Source organism: Rhinolophus ferrumequinum, chromosome 17, assembly GCF_004115265.2.
Source record: "Rhinolophus ferrumequinum isolate MPI-CBG mRhiFer1 chromosome 17, mRhiFer1_v1.p, whole genome shotgun sequence".
Classification (NCBI taxonomy): domain Eukaryota; kingdom Metazoa; phylum Chordata; class Mammalia; order Chiroptera; family Rhinolophidae; genus Rhinolophus; species Rhinolophus ferrumequinum.
In genome coordinates, this window is record NC_046300.1 from 29,206,555 (window position 1) to 29,234,415 (window position 27,861).

A 27,861-nucleotide genomic window follows, 5' to 3' on the forward strand; every position below is an offset into this window, starting at 1 on the left:
AGAGGAAAGCTGCTTCCTCCCCTACAGTTGCTGTACCAATAAACCCTTTGTTGATACTCACACACACAGCAGGGATTAAAATGCTTTGTGGAACTTTGTAACACACATGGAAAAATGTGTAAAGATGAAAAGATATATCATTTTTTCCAAAAGCCTGAAAGACGCCCAAGCAGAAAATGCTTATTTCTAGCACCTTTGGTTCCTCACTCCTCTCTTTGGGCTGTTTAAGCAGCGATGTCTCTATAGCCTTTTCCCTCCCAACACTCATCTTGTGGGGGTGACGGGCAGCCTTGAGCTGGGAATGTCTTTCCCACTAATTATCACTATCCTCCCACCCCATTATTTGTGGTTTGCACTTCCCCTGGCCGGGATGGCATGGTATGCAGCTCTCTAGCTGAGCACCTAATGGTGGATTCCGCCATTATCATTTCTCACCGCTCAGTGAATAATCGTTATTGTTTACTCACTTCTCTTTTTATGAGGAGCACAGTTACGAAGTGGTTTTCTTTCCTTGTTTCCCATGCGGCTCTTTATTTTATAGACCTGCTCTCAACTTAGCACAGCTTTATTCTGTTCCAGAAAACTGCTCATCATTTACTGATACTCAACATAAAGAAAGGTTTTCTTTTCTCCTGAAAATCAAAATGTTCAGCCCTACTGATCTTGACCTCCCTAGTTTCCGTGAAAACAAAGCTTCCAAACTCATCTCAGAACATTTGCTTTTTTCTGTGCCTATTTCACATGGCTTCTCTCTCCTAATGTTATTCACTTTGAGAAACTGAGGGGAGGTAGGCTTGTGTTGGAAATGCCATGAAACATGAAGCTTCAGATATTGTAAATGCTAACTGGTTTGGAATACTGGGGCAATACTTGGTCAAGAAATCCCTTTGTTCCCTCAGAAGTCATAGAAATTACCTTATCTTGCTCCCCCATTGATAACCTTCATAAGCCCCAAATAATCAAATACTTTGAAGCACAAACAATCTGTATCTAAACTCAGAAATAAAAACAACCTATTATAGTTGGTTGGCACATCATCCTCAATTCTTTCCAATTCTATTCTCACAGATAATTTTCTACATTTTCTGATTATTTTTCTCTTTTACTATGAGTGTGTATTACTTTATAATTGGGGGGGAACCCCCTTTTTAATACCTTTTTATTGGTAAAATTGAAAGAAGTAGGCAGGTGATCTCACCAAACCAATATTTTTCTTTTCCCTCCTTTTCTGGAGATACGAGGAATAATTACTATTAGCAGAATGCCTGACTGTTTGTGTCACGGGCAGGATATGGGAAGGCTTACAATATAATCTTTCTGCCAAGCATTTGATACCACATTTTTAGCTTACTGTTAGGGGGTCTCATGTTTTCACAATCCAACCCTTGACTCATTATATGTGTGTACGCACACTTTGTTCCAGACTCTCTGTCAGAAGAACACGTCTTTCTAAATGAAGAAAAGTGTTTCTGGTGAATGCCAAGACTATTCGAGGAATCAGTGTGGAGTTTTATTTCTTTGTTCCTGCTGGTTAATTGCTTTAAAGACAAAAATCAAGGGCAAGTGCGCCACTAAGAAAACCTTTTGTAGGGCACACACCACTTGTACCCTTAGAATGATCACAAACTGCGTTTTGCCAACTTTTGATCAAGGTGACAAATCTTGGCTCAGAAAAGAAATTTAGCGATGTATCAGCCCCATCAATAAACTCTAAGGAAAAGTAATTCATTTTTAATGGAAATTCTGTTTACAAAATAGACTAGGTATATAACCAAACTCTAAGAGGAGATAACTCACCCTGGCAAATAGGCTGCATGCCTAATAGAGGAAAATAAAAGTGAAGCAGAACACATTGTACTTACGGAAATGAAGTACATGCAACATTTTATATTTACTACAACAGTGATTTCACATCACATAGAAGCTTTCGTGTTCAGACTTGATTTAGATGTAAGAAGTAGGGGGGAAAAAGTTGGAAAGATGAAAAAGGAATGGAGCCATTATATTAAGTAATATTTTATCCCTATTCTTCAAAAATCCTTAGACCAACACAAATTCCTATTGGGGCCTAGAATTTATTGGGTCTTTGCCAATTTCTACCCTCTACTGGTCTAGCTACTCTAGCTCCTTAATAAATGTGACATCATTCCCATTACAGATATCATTAAGACATTTTCTAAATTCTTTTGTTTCTATTCTTTAATTTGCTTTTCACTACAACCCTATAGACAAGTAGGGTAGTTAGCACTCCCAATTGGAAAATGAGAAAACTGAGGCACCCAGTGGCTCTGCTTCCTGCTGAAAATGACTGAAATAATCCATCCAACAACTCTGGGTACTCACTACTCCCATTTGCCCAGAGAAGGAACAAATGAATGACGCCATCATTTGGCTAAACAAACATAAGCTCCCTCTAAATGTATTCAATTTCTACCACAAACTCAGAAACAAAGGGAATAAACAGAATCCTTGGAAAACACAGAAACAAAAGCCACAGCCTTATTTATTAATCTCCTATAACATGTGAGTTTGGAGTACTAAAAAGAAGCACACACAGGATAACCAACTGAGATCACCAAAGATGTTTGAAAGTGTTCCAAAGATTTAAACAACAGCAAATTATAAGAAATAAAACAGCAAAAATGAAAAAGGTCAAGTAGGAGTTTAGGGAAGATACAGAAGTGAACACACATGGTGCTAAAAATAACCCAGTGTTAGTTTATGTCCCACTGGGGCCAGTTATTTCCCAGTTCCTAGCTCCTGGCATGAAATGACGTTCAATAATTTCTGATGAAATATTAAATGTATAAAGATCCCTCTCTCGATGGGTCTAGGTCTAGCAGAGAAATACACATGAAAGTAAATAATTGTTATAAAAAGCATAATCTTGATAATAATAGCTAACAATCTTCGAGCACTTTAGGCCTAAGATCATTATGTGTAGTAATTCATTCAGCCTTTACAATGATCTAGTGAGTTAGAGCCTATTAACAGCCTCATCCTACAGATAAGTAAACTGAGGCACAGAGTCACACAAATGGTGAAGTGCAAAACTGTAATGAGAATCCAATACTGGTAGTATAACATTGATAACAACTGGTAACACTTAGTGTAACAACATTCTGAGTTGTGGAGGGAGGAGACTCTATGTTAAATCATCCCCACTAGGGTAGATTGCAAAAATAGCCACAATTATTCATTCCTTTGTACCCATGCTCTTTGCAATTGAATTTACATTTTCTCCCAGCAAAAGGTAGAATCTGTTTCCCCACTCCATGAGTCTGGGCTGGCTTTGTGACTTACTTTGGCCAATAGAAGGTGGCAGGAGTGATAGATGTTTCAGTTCTAGGCCTCCAACTCAAAAGGCCTTGCTCCTGTTTATTTTCTGGGGACCCGGACAGCGCCATGTGAACAAGCCTGAGATAGCTTGCTGGATTATTATCACATGGGACACAGCTGGGTCAGTTGGTAAACCCCAGCTGAAGGCCTCAGAAATATGAAAGCTAACCCAAGACCAACAAAGCTAGCTAGGTAACATGCCATTGGTAGAAGATACGTGAAGGGCATAAAGCTGAGATTAGAACTACCCAAAGGAGCCCAGCCTGAACCGCCAACCCACAGAATCAGGAGCTAAATACATAGCTATCGTTTGAAGCCATCAAGTTTTCAGGTAGTCTGTTACACAGAAGTACTAAGTGAGATACCCACCATATCAAAATCTGCTAGAATTATGCTTCAATGTTTTCTCTTTAAGTCAAATAAATAATCTGAAAGGGGGAACATACCTTAGAATGGCCAAGATAAAAATATGTTCGGAAGACCAACATGGCAAACTATCAGGATCTTATAGCAGGGCACTCCCAAATGTATAATCAAAATAAATTGAGACAAGGCCCTTCATAGTTCCTGTTCAGTGATGTGGTAGGCCTCTTCTAAAATGGTCCCCAATAATACCCAACTTCTGTGTAGGGTCTCCTATAAAGCTGTAACCAATACGTCGGCTGGGTCTGTTGCATCATCTGAAGGCTCAGCTAGGGAAGAATCAGCCTCCGAGCTCACGACACGACTGCTGACAGGATGCAGTTCTCAATGACTCTGGGACTGACGTTCTTAGTTCCTTGCTGGCTGTTAGCCAGAGGCCACCCTCAGATCATTGCCTTGGACCCTTCTTACAGCAGCTCACAACACGGTAGGTTGGTTTCTTCAGAACAAGCACATGAAGAGTCCAATGGAATAGAATTGAAAACCCAGAAATAAACCCACATAAACAGATAATGTTTAACAAAGGATCCAAAAAACATACAATGGAGAAAAGAAAGCCTCTTCAATAAGTGGTGCTGGGAAAATTGGAAAGACACGTGCAAAAGAATAAAACTAGACTGCTGTCACCATGTACCAAAATGAACTCAAAATGGATCAAAGACCTAACCATAATACCGGAAACAATAAACTGCATAGAAAAAAGCATAGGTACTAAACTTATGGACCTTGGGTTCAAAGAGGATTTTATGAATTTGACCTCAAAGACAAGATAAGCAAAAGCTGAAATAAGTGAATGGGACTATAGCAAACTAAAAAGCTTATGCACAGCAGAAGAAACCATCTACAAACCAAAGAGGCAACAAACTGAATGGGAGAACATATTTGCAAACAACGCCTCTGATAACAGGCTAATATCCAAAATATATAAGAAACTGATACAACTCAACCATAAAAAGACAAACAATCCAATTTAAAAAATGGGCAGAGGACATGAACAGAAACTTTTCCCAAGAAGACATACAAACAGCCAACTGATACATGAAAAAATACTCAACTTCACTAGGGAAATGCAAATCAAAACCACAATGAGCTATCACCTCACACCTGTTAGAATGGCCATCAACAAGACAAATAATAACCAATGTTGGAGAGGCTGTGGAGGAAAAGGATATCTCATATACTGTTGGGAATTCAGATTGGTGCAGCCACTATGGAAGGCAGTGTGGAGGTTCCTCAAAAAATTAAGAATAGAATTAACAGATGACCCAGCAATCCCTCTCCTAGGTATCTACTTCAAAAATCTAGTAAAGATATATGTGCTCCAATGTTCATTGCAGCACTACTTACAGTGGCCAAGACATGGGAACAAAGCAAAGTGTCCTACGACAGATGATTGGATCAAGAAGATGTGGTGCATATACACAATGGAATACTACCCTGCCATAAGAAAAGATGAAACAATGCCATTTGTGACAACATGGGTGGACCTTGAGAATATTATGCTACAATAATAAGTCAGACAGAAAAAGTCGAGAACCATATGATTTCACTCACATGTGGGATATGAAATTGCAAGCAACAAAGGAACAAGTCAAACAAATAAACCAAAACTCGTAGACACAGACAACAGTTCAGTGGTTACCAGAGTGTAAGCGGGGAGCGAGGTGGTAGAAGAGGTTAAAGAGCGTCAAATATAAGGTGATGGAAGGAGAAATGACTCTGGGTGGTGAGCACACAATGTGATACATAGACTTGTACACTTGAAACCTATGTAATTTTACTAACCATTGCCACCCCAATAAATTTAGTTTTAAAAGGAGTCAGAGAGGGAAAGTGTAAGAAAAATGGAAGTCACATTTTTTTATAACTTAATCTTGAAACTGCTACTTCATCACATTTGCCATATTCTCTTCATTAGAACAAGTCACTATTTCCAGCCAAGGGATAAGGGGAGGGAATTACACAAGGGCACGGATATTAAGATTTGGAGATCATTGGGAACCATTTTTGAAGCAGAATTACATTAATAATTACAGAATTAAATTCTAGGAAATTGTGAAGACAGGAGTTTTGCAAACAGGGACTTATTCATCAAATCTCAAAATGCTAGGCCTCAGAAACCGACTCTTAAAAGCCGAAGGATGGGTCGGCCCTGTGGCTCAGGCGGTTAGAGCTCCATGCTCCTAACTCCGAAGGCTGCTGCTTCAATTCCCACATGGGCTACTGGGCTCTCAACCACAAGGTTGCCAGTTCGATACCTCGACTCCCACAAGGGATGGTGGGCAGCGCCCCCTGCAACTAAGATTGAACACGGCACCTTGAGCTGAGCTGCCGCTGAGCTCCTGGATGGCTCAGTTGGTTGGAGCGTGTCCTCTCAGCCACAAGGTTGCGGGTTTCGACTCCCGCAAGGGATGGTGGGCTGTGCCCCCTGCAACTAGCAATGGCAACTGGACCTGGAGCTGAGCTGCTCCCAACACAACTAAGACTGAAAGGACAACAACTTGAAGTTGAACAGCACCCTCCACAACTAAGATTGAAAGGACAACTTGACTTGGAAAAAAGTCCTGGAAGTACACACTGTTCCCCAATAAAGTCCTTTCCCCTCCCCCAGTAAAATCTTTATATTAAAAAAAAAAGTCGAAGGAAGTGATTTTTTAATACAAATTATGCAGTGATCTTGTTATTGCGAAACTATAAATGAGTTTTAAAGGTTTAGGAAAATTCTCAGCTGCTCGTTCTATAATGGAATGTTAAAGGGTGCAGGGAATGTGTGCAGTCGATCGCTAATGTTTTCAGAGATACATCAAGAAAGACAACCTTAGCTCCCTACAAAATGTCCTGAGAGGCAGGCAAGATGGACCGTTGGCCTAATCCGTTGTGGCATTTCTTATATACTTATGCATAACACTATGTGGGAATGCAATAAAAATTTAAACAAGGTACTAGAGTTCAACAAAATAGGAGGATGCAGCTTTTGAAAAATGGAGACATGACATTCCTACATGGTCTCCAAGACATTTGATGTACCAGTGCTCTTTTAGCCACAGAAGCTCATGTAAATCATAGATTCAAAAAAAAAAAAAAACATGTCTTAGTTTCTCACAGAATTAATGAGACAAAAACAGGATTTTGTAGAGTATTCCTGTTAGAGAGTAAAAAAATATCTGACTCCATATGACAGGGCTCTCTTTTATACCTACATTATATTCAAGTGTTTAAAAGAGCAAAGCCATCTATTTTGCCCTCAGGCATGTCTCAGTAACTATTTTAGGCATACACTTGGGGTTTGGGGGGCTTTGTTTTCCCTCAAGTTTTTAAAGAGAATGAGGACAGGTGTACTGAAGGCTTATGCTTCACAATACACATAGTAGGGCAAATAAATGTTCATTGCTAATGCAGTAGCACTGAAATAGAAGGTAAACATCACTCACAGAAAAGAATGAAATTAAAAGTTTCCACATAAGCAGAGTCATACATTTTGACATTGTAAGAGCGGTAGTTTCTGTCAATCAACCTGAATTCTCTTTAAGCCTTTAACATATAAGTCACATTGAGAGGGTTATGCATTTCACAAGTGGATTTATATATAAATACTTTTGCTGGCTCCAGTTCAACACAACAAAAGAAGTCAAACATTAGTCTGTATTTGTATTTCTTTGCTGAAGTGTTTTGACATAAACTGCACACAATCCTAGCTGAAAAGCAGCAGGCAGTTTGGAACTAACTGCTCCTCACGTTTGCATTCTTTGTGATATGATTTTTTTTTCTACTTGGAAAATTAGAAAGCTTATGAGTGAAAAGTTTGCCGAAACTTAAGAGAAGAATTTTTAAAAGCAGCATAGTATTTTTGAAAACTTCGAGCTTCAAACAAATTCACTTGCTGCGTTTCAGAATGCCTATAAGTATCAAACCCCCAAGTTCTGACTGCACAGTTTCTAGTCAGCATTTACACCGTTTGAAGACAGAAAGTAATACATATGTATCTAGAAGTCACTAGAAAGCCCCTTTTTAAAACCAATTCCATTCGTCCAATGCACAGAAAAAGATATTCTTAGTTAAAAACCTCTAAATATCCAAGTTATATTGCAAAATACTGTTGGAGACATGTATGGAAAGTAATATTTTTAAAATTTTTCAGTCATATACCTCTGCATGGAGTTAGGAAAAAATCTCTGGAGATTACCTGTATTAATCAGTTATTGCTACAATAATGCTGAATAGTTGAACCACCCTACACCTCATGAACTTGAAGCAAAAATCATGTATTCTCACACTCATCAACAGCAGGTTGGCTGCTATGTGGCTGAGCTAGGTTAGACTATGGGATCCAGGTTGCAGATTAGGTTCATGTCTACTCATGTCTCTTATTCTTTTTGGATCAGCAGTTGCCATGGACATGTGGTCAGCTCCTCATTTCTCATTCTGGGGCCTAGGCTGAAGCAGTAATGGCTAATGAGGTATACTGTCCTCCGTAAGGATCACCAAGTGCAAACAGGCAAGGCCAATCATGTAGCACATACAAAGCCTCTTCTTGTATCACATGTACTACTCACTTTGGCTAAAACAACTTAGACAATCAAGTCCAAAGCCCAAGGGTAGGGAGCTATACTTTGCTACAATGAGGCCATGGCAATAAATCAATCTTGCATTTTTCTGCGTTATCATTACTGGGTGTTGTTGCCAACCTCAAATAGTCAATGGAAGAGTTCAACTTTCTTCCATATTGAGTATAACATTATTGTTGTATTTAAAAATTAAGAATCCAGAGGACATATTTCTTTTTGAAAAATTTTTGTGGAGGTGGCCAGTTAGCTCAGATGGTTAGAGAACAGTGCTCTTAACAAGAATGCCTGTTCAATCCCCACATGGGCTATCGTGAGTTGTGCCCTCCACAACTAGATTGAAACAACTACTTAACTTGGAGCTGATGGGTCCTGGAAAAACACACTTAAAATAAATAAAAGTTTTAAAAAAAAATTGTACTTCATTGGAAATATGCATACCAAGGGCAATTCTATGGTTTAAAAATGCTTATGGACACAACCAAGGGGTGGATTGGGCAGGTACCAAAGCCCTGCTAAGGCAGCCTGCTCCAGAGGGTCAGCCCCTGTACCACAACTCCTCCAGTGCAGTCACAGCCAGTCCTCACAACCAATGAGCCCGAGAGCCAATCCCCTCCATTGACATGCAAACAGCAACCAAGGTTCAACTACAAGAGGAGGGTACACATAATCCACACAAGGAACACACCTGTAGTGTGTGGTTCAGGTGACTAGGAAGACTGTGCCACTGAACCCCACAGCACACCTACTATATAAGCCTACTCTACTAAGACCGGGAGACATAGCAGCCCTACCTAATACATAGAAACAAACACAGGGAAGCAGTCAAAATGGAGACAAAGAAAGATGTCCCAAATAAAAGAACAGAACAAAGCTCCAGAAAAAGAACTAAACAAAATGGAGACAAGCAATCTACCAGACACAGAGTTCCAAACACTGGTTATAAGGATGCTCAAAGATCACAGGGAGAACTTCAACGAAGAGACAGGAGACATAAAAATGAAGATAAAAAGCATAAAATAAAAATGACCAGTCAGGAATAAAGAATACAGTAATGGAAGTGAAGACTACATTACAGGGAATCAACAGTAGATTAGATGAAACAGAGGATCAAATCAGTGATTTAGAAGATAAGGTAGCAGAAAACATCCAATCAGAACAGCAAAAAGAAAACAGAATCCAAAAATGAGGAGAGTTTAAGGTGCCTCAGGGACAATATCAAGTGTACCAACATTATAGGGGTACCAGAAGGAGAAGAGAGAGAATAAGGAATTGAAAACCTACTTGAAAAACAATGACAAAAAAGTTCCCTAACCTGGTGAAGGAAATAGATATACAAGCCCAGGAAGTAAAGAGTCCCAAACAAGTTGAACCCAAAGAGGCCAACACCAAGACACATCATAATTAAAATGACAAGGTTAAAGACAAAGAGAGTCTCTTAAAAGCAGCAAAAGAAAAGCAGTTAGTTATCATAGGGAGCTCCCATAAGACTATCAGCTGATTTCTCAACAGAAACTTTGCAGGCCAGAGGGATTAGCAGGAAATATTCAAAATGATGAAAAGCAAGCACCTACAACCAAGATTACTCTACCTAGCAAAGCTATCATTTAGAACGGAAGGACAGATGAAGAGCTTCCCAGACAAGAAAAAGCTAAAGGAGTTCATCACCACCAAACCAGTATTACAAGTAATCTTAGAGGGACTTCTTTAAGATAAATACATACATACATTTAAAAAATGAATAATAAAATGTCAATAACTACATACCTATCAACAATTACTTTCAATGTAAATGGATTAAATGCTTCAATCAAAAGATGGAGGGCTGAATGGATAAGGAAACAAGACCCTTACATATGCTGCCTACAAGAGACACAGTTCAGATTGAAAGACACACACAGACTGAAAGTAAGGGAATGGAAAAAGATATTTCATGAAAATGGAAGCAAACAAAGAAAAAGCTGGGGTAACAATGCTTATACCAGACAAAATAGACTTTAAAACAAAGACTAAACAAGAGACAAAGAAGGACCTAGTAATCCCACTTCTGGGTATCCGAAAAAAACCAAAATTCTACTTTGAGGGGACATGTTCATTGCAGCATTATTTGCAGTAGCCAAGATACGTAGGAGACCTGGGTGTCCCTGATGGATGAGTAGATAATGAAGAGGTGGAATACTACTCAGCCATAAAAAAGAATGAAATCTTTACATGTGTAACAAAGTATTGTGCACAAGAGGGTATTGTGTTTAGTGCAGTCAGTCAGACAGGGAAGACAAATGTCATATGATTTCACTTATAAGTGGAATCTAAAGAAAAAAATAAACAAATGAAACAGAAGCAAACTCACAGATACAGAGAACATTTTGATGGTTGCCAGATGGAAAGAGAGTTAGGGTGGGTGAAAAAGGGGAAGAGATTAAGAAGTACAAATTGGTTATTATACAGTAGTCATAGGGATGTAGTATATAGAATAATGAATATAGTAATAACTATGTATGGTGTCAGATGGGTACTAGATTTATCAGGGTGATAGATGAGGGGGGTTGGAGGCAAGGTAAAAAAGATGAAAGGATTAAGAAACACAAATAGGTAGTTATAAAATTGTCATGTGGATATAAAATAAAGCATAGAGAATATAATCAATAATATGGTAATAACTATGTATAGTGCCAGGTGGGTACTGTTGAATAACTATGATGTGCACCTGAAACTAATGTAATATTGTATGTTGGCTATATTTTAATAAAATCTTAATAAATAAAATGCTTATGGTTATGAGGTTATACAAATATGAATGCATGAATATGCAATTCATGTATACAGATATAGTTTAAGTTTAGCATTACATTTAGATTTAGATATACAACTCTTACACTATTTGCTTTCTTTTCTAAATAGTTTAGTTGGAACTCAATAGGTCTGTCGCCCACACCTTGTTAAGTTCTTAAAAGTAGCTATTATTCCAAAGAAGGTAAATTTTAAACAAAACAAGATGAAAATAAGCTAAAATTCAAATTGCATTTTGCCTGTTGGTTCACATGCTAGCCCCCATACATAGGGCAAGGAGAGATGAAAGAAAAGAGAAAGAGGCTGGCAGCTTTAGGAACTTGACGTGGTTGTGCATACCACACATGTTAGCTAGGAGAGCCAGCACTGGCAGACATGAGAAGATGGACCAGGGATGGACATGCCAGCACAGGACACCAACCATCTTCCCTCTTTCAAGGGGCATGTTCCATTCCAGGTATAGTGTGCTTCAACTGGCTCCTGCTTTCCCAACTTGTCTGCTAGCCCCAAAGCTAGCCGAGTAGTGGACAACTGCATGTCTTTCTCTCACCTAAGCTCTTCTTCCCACTTTCTAATTCAAGCTTTAGCCTCCAGTTGGGCATCACTAGCCAGCAGAGCTGCCCATAGCAAAGGCCAGCCCACTGCAGCAGACATTTTTTTCTCTTCCTTGTCACAGTGCATTACTTGCATTCCTCAAACAAGTACATTAGACCAGTCTGCATTTTGGAGGTGTCTCTACACTCATGCAGCAGTCCACAAGCATCTGACATGAACAAGCGTGTCATATCATGTCTTTGTGTGCCACCCCTCCTCACACAGAAGTCAACGGCCAACTTGGGATTCCCCTGATGGATACCAGTTTCCCAAGCCTCATTTCTGTGGTCTCCCGATGCCTTGCCAATTGTTGTTTTGCAAACTGGCCCTCGTATATGGAGGGAAAGGAGACACCAAAGGGAGAGGCAGAGCACTCCAGACTGGTAGGTGGCAGGTTTAATGAGCAAGGAAACTTCCAATATGAGGCTTGTATTGATTGAGCAGCTGCAAGATGAGTAGATCTCTACACTTGCCGCCAGAATCTAAAAAGTTTACATAGAGGCTTTAACGGGGTTTATACAGAGGCCATCCAGATCCAGGTGGCCTCAACAACACATGGCTCTCTCAAGGCTGTGTCCTGGAAAATGGCTTCCACTGTGGGAACAGTGGGCAGAATGTACATCCCAAGGAAAGGGAAGGGGTGAGGATCATCTGATTGACCAGGGCTGGCTCAAGGGTCAACCAGCGGTGATGTCTTCTTGAGCACCTCCTCCAACATTGCAAAATATATAAACGTAACATTTTAGTCACCTGAGACAAAGCAGCAATTTCAAATTTTTATGTCAATTAGAGGTTTTACATGACAACCCCAAGTCAAAATGGTGCAACGTTTGTGCACTCTTCCTCCAGAATCCTGGATTGGCTGAACGCTGGTCGGCTGATTAGCTACAAAGTTCTTTAGTCCAGAATGTACTAGTTTCTAAAGCAAATAGATATGTGAGGTTGACAAAGCAACCTTGCTTTCTCTGAAGCAAGTTATTAAAAACTTTTATCAGTGGCAGTATCTCTTCTGATGAATTATACAGTGGTAACAAAAACACCCATTTCTCTTTATTCTATATCAACCCTGTTTCAGTTGGTTTTGGGTGCAATCTCATGTTCCTTCAATATGAGTTTAGTATAGAGCCTTTGCCTCTTATAGACTATATCCAGATAGGAGGAGGAAAGAATAACTTTTTCTGTGTCCATTTTTCCTGTTTGTCCATAGTTTGACTGCCAGTTCCTTCAGGTCAAGGATTGTTCCCTTTGTATCCTTGAAAATATCTTCTACTGTGCCTTATATTTAAGAAGCATTTAATGAATTGGCCCAAATTGAATCATTGGATTCCACTTTTCATAAATCCATTGGCTTAAAGGAGTATTTACTAGTCTCTCGGGAAGATGGTGATTGCTCTTGACAGCAGTAGGTAAATTATGAAAAATGAGGAAAATCACCAGAATGAGAGACCAAACTATGAGTCAAATATATTTTGGCTCCGTCTAAAATGGCCAGGAGAAACTGTATTGGCTTTATGGGAAACCACTGGAACTGGACTTCAGCTCCTATCTCGAAAAGGAATCTTCATTTCAACAAACATGTTTTGGCTGAAACGTGAACAGAGTGACTGCTCTGGTAATACACTAGATTCAGTACAACTATGCTGGTTACAAATCATTTTATTCATGTAGTAAAAGAAAAACTGTGAAAGCTAGATAATTGCAAAGGTACCACAGAAGCTATCTAGACTACAAACATGTAGACTTACGTTTAAATTTGGTTAACTTGTTCAAGTAATGACATGTTCCCACGTCTAAGTAATTCCCACTCTGTCAGCAAAAACTTAGTAAAATCCTGGTTTTGTCTTCAAAAAATAGCTTAACAAAATTCTTAAGGGAATTGAGACTGTGATGTGATTTTTATGTAGTAATCACCCACTTAAAACAGTATTCCTGGCTTACTTTCAGAAGTTCAGAAATAATCATTACAAAACAAACTTACATGGTTAAAGGTACATATCACCAATACTAATTTTGTTTTAATTTTGTTAATACACAAAGATAAGCACTAAAAACAGTCATATAAAAAAGATTATTATTGCTTTTCTTCATAACAAATGATTATAATTTACACTGATGTTAAGTCCTTCCTTTCAATATAAGTTCTTCAACCATCGAGCTCTCAGACACCACTTTCCATATAAAATCATCCAAGGAATATGTGTTTCTTCCCCAGTACCCATTTACTGATTAACTAAGCACTTGCCCTTGACCAAATGATTACCTCTTCAATTTCCTGGAATTCTAGGCAAAGTAATAAATTTTAAGATTTTCTGTTTGGAAAATTTTAAACATATCCAAAAGTAAACACAAATTATTAGTGTAGGATATGGAGTCTCTGATAAGAAAACTCCCATTGATTTCAAAGCCTTACTTGCTATCAAGTAAGTCAATCCTTAACTCAGCCTCCCATTGTCTTTTGACCCCAACCCTGTTCTTTATTAGAATTCCAAGGGGTAAAGAAATGACGCTCACCAACTCCAATCTGGAATATTTCTTTCTGAACCATTCCTCACCCATTCTCACTCAACTCAATCTCTCTTAATTTCAAAAAGAATTTTAGAAAATGAAAAGCAGCTCATTTCATTCATTCATTCATTCACCAGCCATTTATTCCAGGAACTGCAATAGGTAGTGAGGATTCTACACAGAAGTTGGACATGATTTCCATCCCTCACGGGGCTAATAGGCTAATAAGGGAAAACAAAAGATAGACTATAAGGTGTGGCAAGTGCTCTAATGAGGACATACATCTTACTCTTGGAGTGGAGAGGAAGAGTCTACCCAGACAGGTGGAGGGGCTAGGTGGTCAGAGAGAATTGTTTGGAAGAAGTGTTATCTAAGCAAAGATCTAAAAGATGATTAAAAATTAACCAGGCAAAGGCATAAAAGGAAAATATTCAAGGCAGAGAGGATAGCACATACAAAGGCCCAGATGTGTGAGAGCCTGGCATATTTGAAAAAAATTCAAGTTCAACATGGGGAAGAGGATTTCAGGAGAGAATAAAGGAATAAATGAGTCTGGGAAGATAATTAGGGGCTAGTTTCTGCAGCACTTTGTGTTTCAGGTGAAGGGACTTTGGATTCTATCTTGAGGATAATGGGTACCACTGATGAAAAACAGGACCACAACATAACTAGATATTATTTTAGTGATCACATGTGAAGAATAGACTGAGCAGGAAGGTGGGAGGAGACGAAAAGAGGAGAGGGGGGACTTGTTAGAGGCTCTGGCAATATTACAGGTGAGAGATGAGGTAGAGGGAATGGAGATGGAGAGATGTGGAAGGATTCAAGGAATACTGTGGAAGGGGAGGACAATAATCGGTTCTGGAGGAGAAAGAGAAATCATTAAGAGGCTCAAGTTCCTGCTTAGCCAAGAGGTAGACGGTAGTGCCAATTGCTGAGATATAGTCCATGTTGAGTATCGTGTCCCTGGGATATGTCAGTAGCTATATTGGGATTTGGATGAACGAGACTAGATTGGATAAAAGCAGATCACAGGATTTATGGAAATTCAATGGTTGGTAGTCATTTGCCCTATTATTTTAATGTGTCCCCTATTTGAACTTTGCCCCTTTACCATAGGTCACCAACCTCATGGAGGGTAAGGGATCTGGGTTAAGAATCAGGAGACTTGGGTTCTAGCCCAATCTCTGTCATCCACAGGCTGTGTGGCCCTGAGGAAATTCTTTTCAGTCTCGGGGTTTCTTGGTCTTCAGAATAACAAGATTAAAATAATCCCCAAGTTCCTTTTCAGTCCCAACATTCTACTGTTGTGGTTCCAGTTAATCTATTCCCTGTACATTAAAGTTTACACTTTTAAAAATAAACCATTAGTAAGACATTGAACAAGAAATGTCATACTCAGGGAAACTCCCTTTTTTTCTTTGATATCAGAAATACTTTAAAAACTCTTTTTGATAATATAAAAGTACCCTGGATTATTATCAAGCTTTTGTTATGGTTATTCTACCAGATATATGGAGCTTTGTTATTTAGTTTTTCCTGCTGTCTAGCACAGCTACCCATAACACAGTACCTGCATAACACAGTACCTGAGATTTAAATATCCAAATTGCTTATAAACAAGAAAACATCAATAAGCACTTGACTTTGAAATTATCTTACCATCTATTTTGTTGCATTATATTGAGTTATATAAAATGAACAAAGAAAAAGAAAAGCAGTTTCCAACTTGTTTCATTTATTCCTTCTAGAAGAACTATATTCCAGGTCTCATTTCTAGTAATTTCCTTTGTTATCGTGAGTCCTTTGCAGAAAATATATTTGAAATAGCACTGGAGACTGTTTCAACAGGGGATGAAGGCAAAGCAAATTTGCTCTCATGGTTCTCATTTAAACACCAGGCCTATATATCTGATAACTTGTAGAGTATTTCCAATACCTTGTCTCACTGCTACCTCAACACAGTGGCACAATGCCTGGCACATGATATTAACAAGAGTTGCCATTATTGAGTTCTTGGTAATGCCAAGCACTGTACTATGAGCTTACCACACATACCTCAGTTTTCACATCAATCCTATGAGACAGGTTTTATTATTATCCCCATTGTACAGATAGGGAAATTAAGACTCAAAGCATAACTTGCCCGAAGTTCCTTCAAAGGTAAAATGTAATGGAGCCTGGGGCCCAAACCCAAGCTATCCAATGTCAGAGTCTAGGCCCTAACAACTGGTCTGCATGGCTACCACATAAGCACTCAATGATTATTGTAGTTGAAAAGATGGGTAGATGCATGGATGCTGTCATTATTTCTTCTCAAATCAGCATGTTGCAACTTCCCCATTTTGTTAGTCCACACTATAGCCCTATACAACCTACAGCTTAAAAGTGCTTCCTGCCCTATATTCCTTTGACACAGCTTACACATCAGGCCATATTCTAGGAGCAGTAAGTTCTCTGCTCTCTAGAGCTTCCATTCTAGAGGAGGAGATGGATAATGAGCAAGTAAACACATAAATCAACAAAGGACTTGCAGATGGAGCAAAGTGTTTGGAAGGCGATAAAACATGACAAAGAGATAGAAAGTGATTGGGGAAAGAGCTATTTTCATTTGTCTTATTAATATTCTCTCCTTTAGCTATTCCCACTGCCAAATCCCTATAGAAGTTCAGATCTTAGAATTTTTATTATCACCATAGCTTCATAACTGGTCTCTCTGCTTCCAGGTTCTTTTTTCTTCAGTTTACCATGATGACCTCTTTAGAACAGTTTTCCTAAAATGTTACTATCTTATCTTGCCTTTTGCTGTACAATGGGTTCCAACATCTTATTTTATACCCAAGTCCCTCTATCATTGGTCTCATTTTACACATTCCAAAACATCTTTCTTCCTTTATCTACAATTGGATTTGAAGCATCTACCACATGTTAGCCATGATACATTCCCCAACACAAGCCATCTGGTTCTTCTTGGTTAAGTTTCCTGGGTCCCCTACATAGTCTATGCTCATTCCCACATGCCTGCTGCCAGAATGGTCTTTTCTGCTCTGTCCACCTATCAAACTTTCCTTGTCATTTAGAGGCCAGCTCAAGTTCCAGTTTTGCAACCAAGTTTTCTCTATTTATGCCATTCCACACTAATATCTTTTTTAAAAATCACATTGGTTTCCATAGCTTCCTATTCCATCACGTGGCTTTGCATCGCTCCCTAATTGTCACATAAATGTGTGTATTTACATGCCTGTGTGTGACTGAAAGCTGTACATTCGTTCAGGACAACAACCAGGTCACAATCCTCTGTTATACCCTAGTGTCAATCATTACAATGGCAGCAAAAGTGTATTTAGAACTTACCATGTACAAAGCACTGTGCTAAGGCTTTTACACACTTTGTTACCCCTCTCACGTCCTTGTGAAGAGGTCACTCTTATTGACAGATTCGAGGAAACAAAGGCTTGGAGGGATGAAGTGACCTGTGTGGGGTCACAGTGTTAGCAAATGGCAGACCTGGAATTTAAACCTAGAGTTTGTAATTTCAAAGTCTGCACCCTAACCTCTAAGCCGTGCTGCCTGCACACAACCTTCCACATTGGTTCATAATTCCTATTTGTAGCTACTTCCTGAAAAGACTCAAGGAAAAGACACTGCGCCAGGGTAGGTGTGGAAGGGATGAGAGAGGATGTGGAACTCCTGTGCAGGATTCTGTCTTCTGGGGGTCATTACTGTGAGGACTTAGTGAAGAGAAGCCACAGACTCAACCTCTCACCAGGAAGCAAAACTTACACTGAGGAATTGGTGGATAAGAAAGGAACATACCTTAAACTCAAACTGAATGCATAGGACAGCTACAAGAGTCACTTCAAGGTAAAGATGACAAACATATCAAGAAACTCAAAGAATCAAACTATCAACATCAGGGGATTCCAGTGAACTTTCTCAGGTTTCCTGAAGGTCAGAGGATTTCTGATCACCGCGCTCCAAAAGAACTGGGAATAAACGAAGGAGATGTGATTCACATTTACCAAGAACAAACAGCAGGTCATGCTACAGTTCAGACATTCTTTTAATTTTTTCCCCTTTCCCTAATCCTTTTCTATTTTTAAAAATAGTTCTTTTATAATGTTATCCTCGATGCTGAATTGAAACACATTCCCTTTCTCCTAGAGGCTCCCTTCATATCTAATATTTTGAATCTCGGTGCTTATTTGTTCTCATTGGTTCTCCCCTTGCTGGGTTATGATCCAACTCCAGCCTTCTTCTCATTGACCTCTCCTTTTTATAAAGTTAATGTGAAGACTGTGGGCAGAAGGCCACCTTCTAGAACTGAGTGGGCATTTTCATACTTTTGGGTGGTGGGACTGATGGAAGGGAGTGTACCCAGTGACTTCTCCATGGACCTCAATTTCTGACCAGTGATTGCGTCACTGTAGGACCTTCTGTGTGTGTCTCAGTTAATTCAGGATGTTTTACAAAACATCACAGACTGGGTTGCTTATAAATAAACATTTATTTTTTCCTAGTTCTGGAGGCTGGAAGTCTGAGATCAGAGTGCCATCAATGGTTGGATGGAGGCCCTCTTCCCAGTTGCAGACTTTGTGTGTCCTCATATGATGGAATGAGAGAGAGATCTTTCTGGAGCCTTTTTTATAAGGGCACTAATCCCATTCATGAGGGCTCTACCTTCATGACTTAATCACCTCCCAGAAACCTAATCTCCAAATACCATCACCTTGGGTGTTAGGATTTCAACATATGAATTTTAGGGGGACACACCCTGATCATAGCATTTGGGAGGTGAAACTTTTCAGAGGACTACAGGGGGGAAAAAAAGGTGTTGTTGTGTGTTTTGTTTGTTTGTTTGTTTTTTTAACTGGAACATACTTTAAAATCTGATGATCTGGACCAAAAGAAGAAAAATCAGGTTGGAAGTAAGGAAGATAAGTCAGGGGTAATAATAATAACCAGCTCCAAAGACAGATTTACCAAAGAGACAATGCATGTTAAGAGTTTTAAATATCTTGTCAGAAGATCCCAGATAATAAAGGAAATGATACAGAAGCATCTTCAACAGAACATTACTATCTTTTGATTTTGTTTGTATTTTTCGCCTGGGGATGAATTTTTAATGGTAATTGTCTATACCAGTTACTTAAAATAAGCAAAATATTTGCAAAATCTGTTAAATTTGTTTAAAGCACCAAGAAATAAAAGTGTGAAATACAAATAAAAACCTAAAAATGATATACAAAAAATATGGCAATCAACACACCAAACATTTAAATACAGATCAGGTTTAGGATAAATCTCTTAGTAACTAAAGCAAAAAAAAAGAAAAACTTAATCATTTGTAAAGTTTTGAGTTTCATGACATCATCTGCCATAGGAAGAAAATTATTTCTGCTTTGTTTTTCATGAAAATGTCTTTATCACCCTGTGTTTCCCCAAGCATATACCCAATGCAAATACTTATGGAGACTTTAGGGGTTTCCCCCCTTACTTCTTCACATGCAAACTCAAGTATCAACCCTGGGCGTACTGCCCAGTATCCAGTAGTCTATTGAGTTCCACTTGTTGAGACTTTCTGATTTTGATTAAAACCCACACCTAACAAATTCATGAATGTACTGTTTCCTTCAAGTCATTCCGAAAAGCATCACACAGGCATTACCAACATGCACTAAGTTATTTAATTATGTCCTGAGGAGATGACACCGGCAGGGTGTAAGGTGATAGCCTTGAAGAACAGGGTTCAAAGACAGCATTTCACCTGGCTAGGGAGCCACGTCCTCATGTAGACTGAATCCTAAGCTAACCCCATTTAGCAATCTGAGAGTCAGCCTCTTCAAGTATATGCCCGGCAATAGCAGGCCTTGAAAGAAGACAAAACCACTGCTTTGGCTCTTTCTTTCACTCAATATCAAGCTTCCATGAATGGCATCCTTTTGGTGTTTCCTTGGTTGCTTTTAAAGGTTAAAACCCTGAGGCTGCTAATATGTGATTATATAAACATACATATTTTTTTCAAGATATACGTTTTTCTCAAGTCTAAATAAACAGCATGTATTCAGTTCGTAATTGGCTTTTGTCAGGAGTCACTCCTCCTCTCACTTAAAAACAGTCAGGGCTTTATTCTCATTCAAAGTCCTCTTTAAAGAAAAAAAAATGTATTAAAGGTACAGTAAGATTTAGTGCCTTACGTCAATTGTTCTCTGCCAAGAAACCCATTTTAAATGTTTTATTCCCCGCCCCCAAAGCTATGTAAAGGAACAAAGTGGATACTATTCTTTAAATCTAAGTTTAAACAGCTTAATGAGTGGAGCCAATTGAAGTAAATCATAATTGCTAAACAGGATTAAGTTTACAACAGCTTATGAAAGTCTGCAGAAAAGCACAACACTAAAATAGACCCAGGCAACGGAAATGCATTTGTATGGAGCTGCTGTCCCAAGACTTCTTTTTCTAAAACGCCGGTATTATGAATCAATGTGTGTAAACCAGTAACCTTCGTGGTCCTGCGCTCTCACTTGATCCGTATTATTTATGTTCCACACTCTCTTATGTAACTGGCAAACACTTTCAAACAGTAAGACTCACATGCCTACCGACGGTGATGTACAATCAGGCTGAATTAGTTTCTCCTGCATTAGAAAATTAGGGCGCTCCCACCCAGTCATACTCACTTGTACAGCCTTTGTACTACACAATTTATCTTCAGACTAATGAATTCTATGCAGGTGATCAAAAGTTGTAGGCTTCCTTTTCAATTCAATTAGCTAAATTATTTCTTATCACTTCAAGCATAGCCTAAGGCTCCAAGGCAGTAATTTAGAAAGATTTAAAAGTGGAACCATTCACACTCAGACATCAGACCTGTAGTAAGAAAAGACCACGCCCTTATAAGAGCGAAAGGAAAAAATGGACAGTAAGTAGGTGAACAGGAACTGCTGCCAGCCCACCTGCTCAATGTTGTAAGCCCTTGCCCCCTAACTATGGATTTGTACTTATTCTTGGGTTTTTAATAAAGCCCCGAGTTAGAGCAAACACTTAGGAGCAATGTTTCTCAACAAGCCTTCGTCTGAACACTATTCCTGCCAGATGCTCAGAAAAAGGGCGTCCTGTGGTCGAATAAGTTTGGGAAATGTGTATTTCACAATGATCATTAGCATATTTAAAGCTCCCAGAAGTCCTATATAACCTTTGAATTTAACTGAATTAACTTAGCTGAGCCCCCTTGTCACGCAGGGTATCATGCGGGGTCTCTGGTCCCGCTCCCCACATAAGAACGCAGAACATGGTGAGGCCAAAAAGGAACACCCACAGAGCCATAGATAGGGGAGTCATACCACTATATTCTCGCTGGCGGCTGGGTTGGAGACACAGGAAGCAGGAGACACACGATCCGCAATCCACACTCCGCCCTTGCCAGCTCAGCTACCATCTTCTTGCTAGCCCCCATTTTGCTGCTAGCGTAGCCACGGCAGTTATATTAGTGGCCAATGGCTCACTGGTTACAGCTGACGGAAAACTAGCCACAGCTGATAGCCATCCAATCACAGTTGATGGCCTTTTACTACCTGAGCCAGCACCTTTCCACGTGAGACCGAGAGCCTGGAAACTGCACTCCTGCCTCTCTACCCACATCCCACCCCTACAGGGTCTCACCTCATAATCTACATGACAAACATCTTCCGCGAGGGGCCCTGTGCGAGGAACCTGGAGATGAACGCAATATCCTGGACACAGCCAGGCTCTCTGGGCACAGCCAGAGTTTCTCAGGGCACCACCAGTCCTTCTGGGCACAGCCAGACTTCCTGGGCTTCTCAGGGTACCACCAGTCTCCCTAGGCACAGCCAGGGCCTCTCAGGGCATTACCACTCTCTCTAGGCACAGCCAGACCCCCTGGACACAGCCAGCGCTCTCAGGGCACTGCCACTCTCTCTGGGCCTCTCAGGGTACCGTGCTAGAACAACAGCGGCTCACAGTCAATGTACTTACATATTCTCGATGGCGGCCGGTCAAGACATAGGAAGCAAACATCCATCGGCTCCACTACATGGTGGTACGTTCCCAAGCAAACAGTCAAGTGGTCCATCAAATCAGGGATGGAAGGCAATTCCCCATAGTCCACAGTCATTTGCCAAGGCTGCGCACTGGCCTCACAACGTGTGCCCTCTCTGCAGGGCGAGGGCTCCAACTCCTCCTCAGCCTGGGGGTGAGGGACGACCTTGACCTCACCTGCATCTCCCACCGAGGACTCAGCAAGCGTTTCCTTCTTGGACTACAAGTCCTGCATCCAGGCTGCCTCAGCAAGCACTGCCCAGCCCACACAGCTGCAACGACCTTCGCTTTCTCCGGCCTCTGCTGATTGGAGAACTGCCCACATCTTCCCACCCCTCCACGGGGTTCCAGATCTCCAGCAGCTGCTGCTCCTGGTCTTCCTGAGACTGAGCTTTCATATGCACAAACTGCTCCACCAACCTTCAGAGACCTTCGGCCGGCACTGTAGCCTGCTCCCTGCGCCCTGTACCATTTGTCATGCAGGGTATCATGAGGGGTCTCTGGTCCCGCTCCCCACATAAGAACGCAGGACATGGTGAGGCCAAAAAGGAACACCCACGGAGCCATAGGTAGGGGAGTCACACCACTATAGTCTCACTGGCAGCTGGGTTGGAGACACAGGAAGCAGGAGCCACACAACCCGCAATCCACACTCCGTCCTTGCTAGCTCAGCCACCATCTTCTTGCTAGCCCCCATTTTGCTGCTAGCATAGCCACAGCAATTATATTAGTGGGCAATGGCTCACTGCTTACAGCTGATGGAAAACTAGCCACAGCTGATGGCCATCCAATCACAGTTGATGGCCATTTACTACCTGAGCCAGCACCTTTCCACGTGAGACTGAGAGCCTGGAAACCACTCCTGGCTCTGTCCTCACACCCGTTTCCCAAAAACTAACAGGCCACTGAATCTCATTTTCAACCTAACATTCCACGGAACCAGTGTTCTACCAGGATTCACTTTGGGAAACCCAATTTTAGAGCGCCAAGTTGGCTTTCTGCTGACGTTATCTATACTAATTCAACTTGGACAATACGTTGTAAATAATCCGTTGTGACAAGCACCATAATCTCTAGAGTTTTGTGGATGTTGTGAGTTTTTATGTAAACTGGAATTTCTTTTGGTGCCTAAACAACTTGCTGATTTTTTGTTTGAAGCATTATCGGTTACATTCTACCTTGTTACACGGAGTAAAAGGTTTTCAGAGTGTGTTCTGTTACCTGTAACTTTTACAGCTGCTTAATTTTTGCCTAACACTGAGCCTCGCTCTACAGTCCTTACAATATTAGAGTAGCCAAAGTGAACTGTATAATACTCACTCGCACCCTATTGAATCCAGTTCCAGGCCCTCCCCAGCAATGACCCACACTTGATCAATTACACTAAGCCTCATAAATCTGATTTCCCACTCTACAGTCAAGTAACATCCTCAAAACACAGCGCCCCACGTGATCAAGCTGCTTCAATGCCAGAGACCCTCAACTCGCCAAATTTAGAAAGCTGCAAACAGTGTCTCCATCATCAGTGTGATTCAGTGAGGCCCTAGCATAATAAAGTCTTAGCTCCTAAATGCTAAGTTTTGCCAGAGCATATGGGATTATAAAAGCAAATGTGTATCCTGCATACTATTATGTCACATTATCGGGCACATTTTTTAAAAAGGCAACACCCACAGGCCTGAACAATTTCAGTTTTATGCAAATTCTTCAAGCACTACGGCGTGCTTACTTGTCACTTTTTTGTTGTACCAGCACAGCGCCCTGGGAAGGAATCATGTCTCACTTTGTTGGGCCATTATTAGCTTCTACCTTTGCAAACACTGAACTCCCCCCACATGCTAACGGACTTCTGGCTCTGCACAAGAGTTCTCGGTTCACATCCCTCTTTTGTGACTGGCAGGGAGGAGCTTCTGTGAGTACAACGAAGCAACACAATTCTCCTTGGGAATTCAATATGCTGTACCACTGATGCCCAACCCCGCACGCTTTTTATAATCATAGCCATCATCTTTTTATTATGTCTTGGACTTGAGGAGGCCTGAAAGCAGATGTAAGTCATGATGACCTGACTTCAATGGGAAAATGAACCAGGTGGCTAATTGTCTCTAAAACAAATACACTGATAATTAGCAGGAGAGCACAATGCAACAGAAGCCTAACCACCAACCTTTATTTAAGTTAAGCAAATGGGTGAGTAAATGATGCAGCTGCACCACACTTTGACAAGTTAATAAGGGAGCCATACTTCATCTCGTCAGCCACAGTAGCCAAAGCATGCCCTCAGGACTTGGTATCAACGATGCTAAAACTGTGAACTTGGGAAATTGTCAATGCTCACAGTGAAATACCCTTGTCTGAGTATTTTGTGGAGCCAGGGTTTAAGGTGCTGCATAGTCTCACCTATGGAATGCCGGGGTCAAAGCTGAGACAATAGAAAGACGGTGAGATCTCACCCAGACATACTAGAAGTGCTAATAATTACGGCTCTCTAAGAGTGCTAACATCATTGGTGACAACATCATTGCAAATTTCATTTTTCTAAGGTTTAGATGACTCAGCTTGGATTGGCTAACGTCTAGATAAAGGTTCAGCAAACTTTTTCTGTAGAGGGACAAATAGTAAATATATAGGCACTGCAGGTTTATGGTCTCTATTGGAATTACTTAGCTCTACCATTTTAGCACTAAAGCAGCCATAGAAGATTTGTAAATAAATGAGTCTAGCTCTATTCCAGTAAAACTTTATTTGTGGACACTGAAATTAAAATTCATATGATTCAAGAAATGTTATTTTTCTTTTGAATTTTTTCAAGCATTTACAAATGTAGGAACAATTCTTAGCTTACGGGCCATACAAATATAGGCTAGATTTGAAACATGGACAATAATTAATTGAGTTGGAGTTAAGCTTTTAGAAATAACACCAGGTTATTCTCTCTCTGGTTTCCTGCTTATCTGTTTCTTGACTGTAGAAGGGGAATCATTTCATGAGACAGCTAAAATTGAGGCCATGGGAAAGGGATATTTAAATCACTTGATTCAACAATTATATATTGATCATCTGCTGTACCACTCATTGGTCCTGAAGGACATAGACTCTGAAGGAGTTAGAATTCGGAGTTCCAGTTGGAAATGGGTCCGCGTCAGGACCCAGGCAAAGAGATACTTCTTCCCTGGATGACTTGTCAATAGGTATTAAAATAACACAGATTCTTTAGTGTGAATACTTCACTCTTAGGAATTTACCTGGAAGAAATCATTAAAATTGCATGCAAAAATTGAAAAATAACATGAAGAATGTTTAATACAGTGTTGTTTACAAAAGCCAAAAAAAATAGAAGCAACCTAAATGTCAAATAATAGGAACCTAAACAATTCATAGCAATATTCTACAAAATTGATTATTATGTGGCATGAAAAGTATGATGCATTAGGCTATGTATTGTCATGGGAGGATGCTCATCTTGAGGGAGGTGGCAAGCAAGTAACAATAAAGACCTAAAAAAGACCTAATTTTTGTTTTTAGAATTGCAGAAAATATCTAGAAGCTAAAATATCTTTAACTAAGATGTGGTGTTACTGTTCACCTCTGGAGGGTGGGTTTATGACTAGTTCTTAATTTTTCATCCTAGGTATAATATTTTCCAGTTATTTTTAATTCATTCATTCAATGCATGTTTATTAAGCACTTACTATATTCTAGGTTCTAGTTTTCGACAGGGGAAATGTTCTGTCATGCCGGGTCTCAGCTCCCGCTCCCCGCACAAGAACACAGGATATGGTGAGGCCAAAAAGGAACACCAATGGATTCATAGATAGGCGAGTCATACCACTATATTCTCACTGGCGGCTGGGTTGGAGACACAGGAAGCAGGATCCACATGATATGCAATCCACCCTCCGCTTGTCTGCCAACCAACCAACCAATCAACCCCCTTGCCAGCGTAGCCACGGCAGTTATCTTAGCAGCTAATAGCTAACCGGTAACAGCTGATGGCTACCCAGCCACAGTGGATGGCCATCTGATTACAGCTGATGGCCATCTACTAACCGAGCCAGCTCCTTTCCATGTGAGGCCGAGAGCCTGGAAACTGCTCTCTGGGACTCTGTCCCCACAGTTCTATTCTGTAATTTTAAAAAACCTAAAAATTTAAAAGAAGAAGCAGTCCTGCAAAGTTAGTGCAAGAATGTCTTCAAGCAGTTGGGTGAGTCACATGGGAGCCCACATCAAAGAAGAGACACTGGGGAAAATGAGGACCAGAGAGAATGAGGCAGAGGCTGCAGGGAAATGTGTCTCAGAAATATCTAAAGCTGCATGGGTAGCCATTGTTAGAAAAAGTGCGTGGAACTCTGTCACTCTTTCTGCCATTTTTCAAAACAAACCCTTGAAACCATCTCCCAACCTCATCAAGGAGCCAAAGGATGAGATGCTAAGACACGGCAAAGATTTAGCTTAATAACACAGATCTGTGAATGCCCCTTTCTTCTGAGACAGAGGGGAAAAAATGAGACGAAAAGAAATTTGGGGAGTCAACTTACTGAATGTGGGAATCTTCCTGAAAAAAAAAAAAAAGTGAACAGAGTAGCCTCATCATAGTAGAGTCCAGACTGCATTGCATTGTTTGGGCTGATTTTGACACTTTTGTCAAGCAGAGTATATTTTAAAGCACATACAGCAAAGATCCAGAATGGTGTTGACAGAGAAGTAGAAAAGCAAACACTTTTCGATTTTCCTACAGACCTCTTTGATTTGTTGGTCTTACTGAGGTATGTAATCTCTTCATGTGCTGAGCCTAAGTATTACTTGTTCTTCTGACATTCAAGTACATCAGTCATTTTTTACTACAATTGAGGTTATATCTGTAGTGTGGTTCAAAAAACCACTGAGATAAGAAGTATTTACGGGATAATTTGAAAATGTGGATGTACAACCTTATATATCACATATTTATTTCAGTGGTGAGATTTTTATTATGAAAACTCAGGTACAGTAACAATTGAAACTGAATACCAGAATGCATTGCTTTTGGTGAGTTCTGTAAATTCAGACAGTTGGTTGAAACTTCAACTACACTGGTGCTTTCTTTATTGAAAGCATTTCTAAAAAAGACATAATGATGGTCTTTCTATGGAAAAGAATGAGAGGTCAGAGAGAACTGGGAAACTTCTTAAGCGGACTTGATACTGCACCTCCCACTTTGTCTGTATCTCTCCCCACACCATAGACAGTGTCTGCTTCATTCCCTGCAACTCTCCCTTCCCATTGACATTGGATAATTCTTTCCCAGCCTCCTAAAATGATAGTTCTGGTGTGTGGCTGGCTGACGACCCAACATACAATCAAAACCATGCTGGCCAGATATGTGTAACTGCTTCTCAGCCATTGCTGATCCATCTGTCACTTTCCGTACATTGGGTTGAAAAAAGCTTTCAGTGAGCAGAGAGAGTCTACCAAGTATGCATCCATGTACATATCACACACACAGACACACAGACACTCACTTGCTCTGTAGGGAGACTGTGTTGTGTGTGTGTGTCTGTGTGTGTGTGTCTATGTGTATTTATCCAGAACGTAAGCCAATATTTTTCAA

The 27,861-nt window shown here is 40.2% G+C and overlaps 1 pseudogene; it reads left to right on the forward strand.

Annotated features, from left to right (window-relative positions):
* Positions 1 to 17,882: 17,882 nt before the first annotated feature.
* On the forward strand, positions 17,883 to 18,280 carry LOC117036690 (small ubiquitin-related modifier 1-B-like; annotated as a pseudogene).
* Positions 18,281 to 27,861: the final 9,581 nt, after the last annotated feature.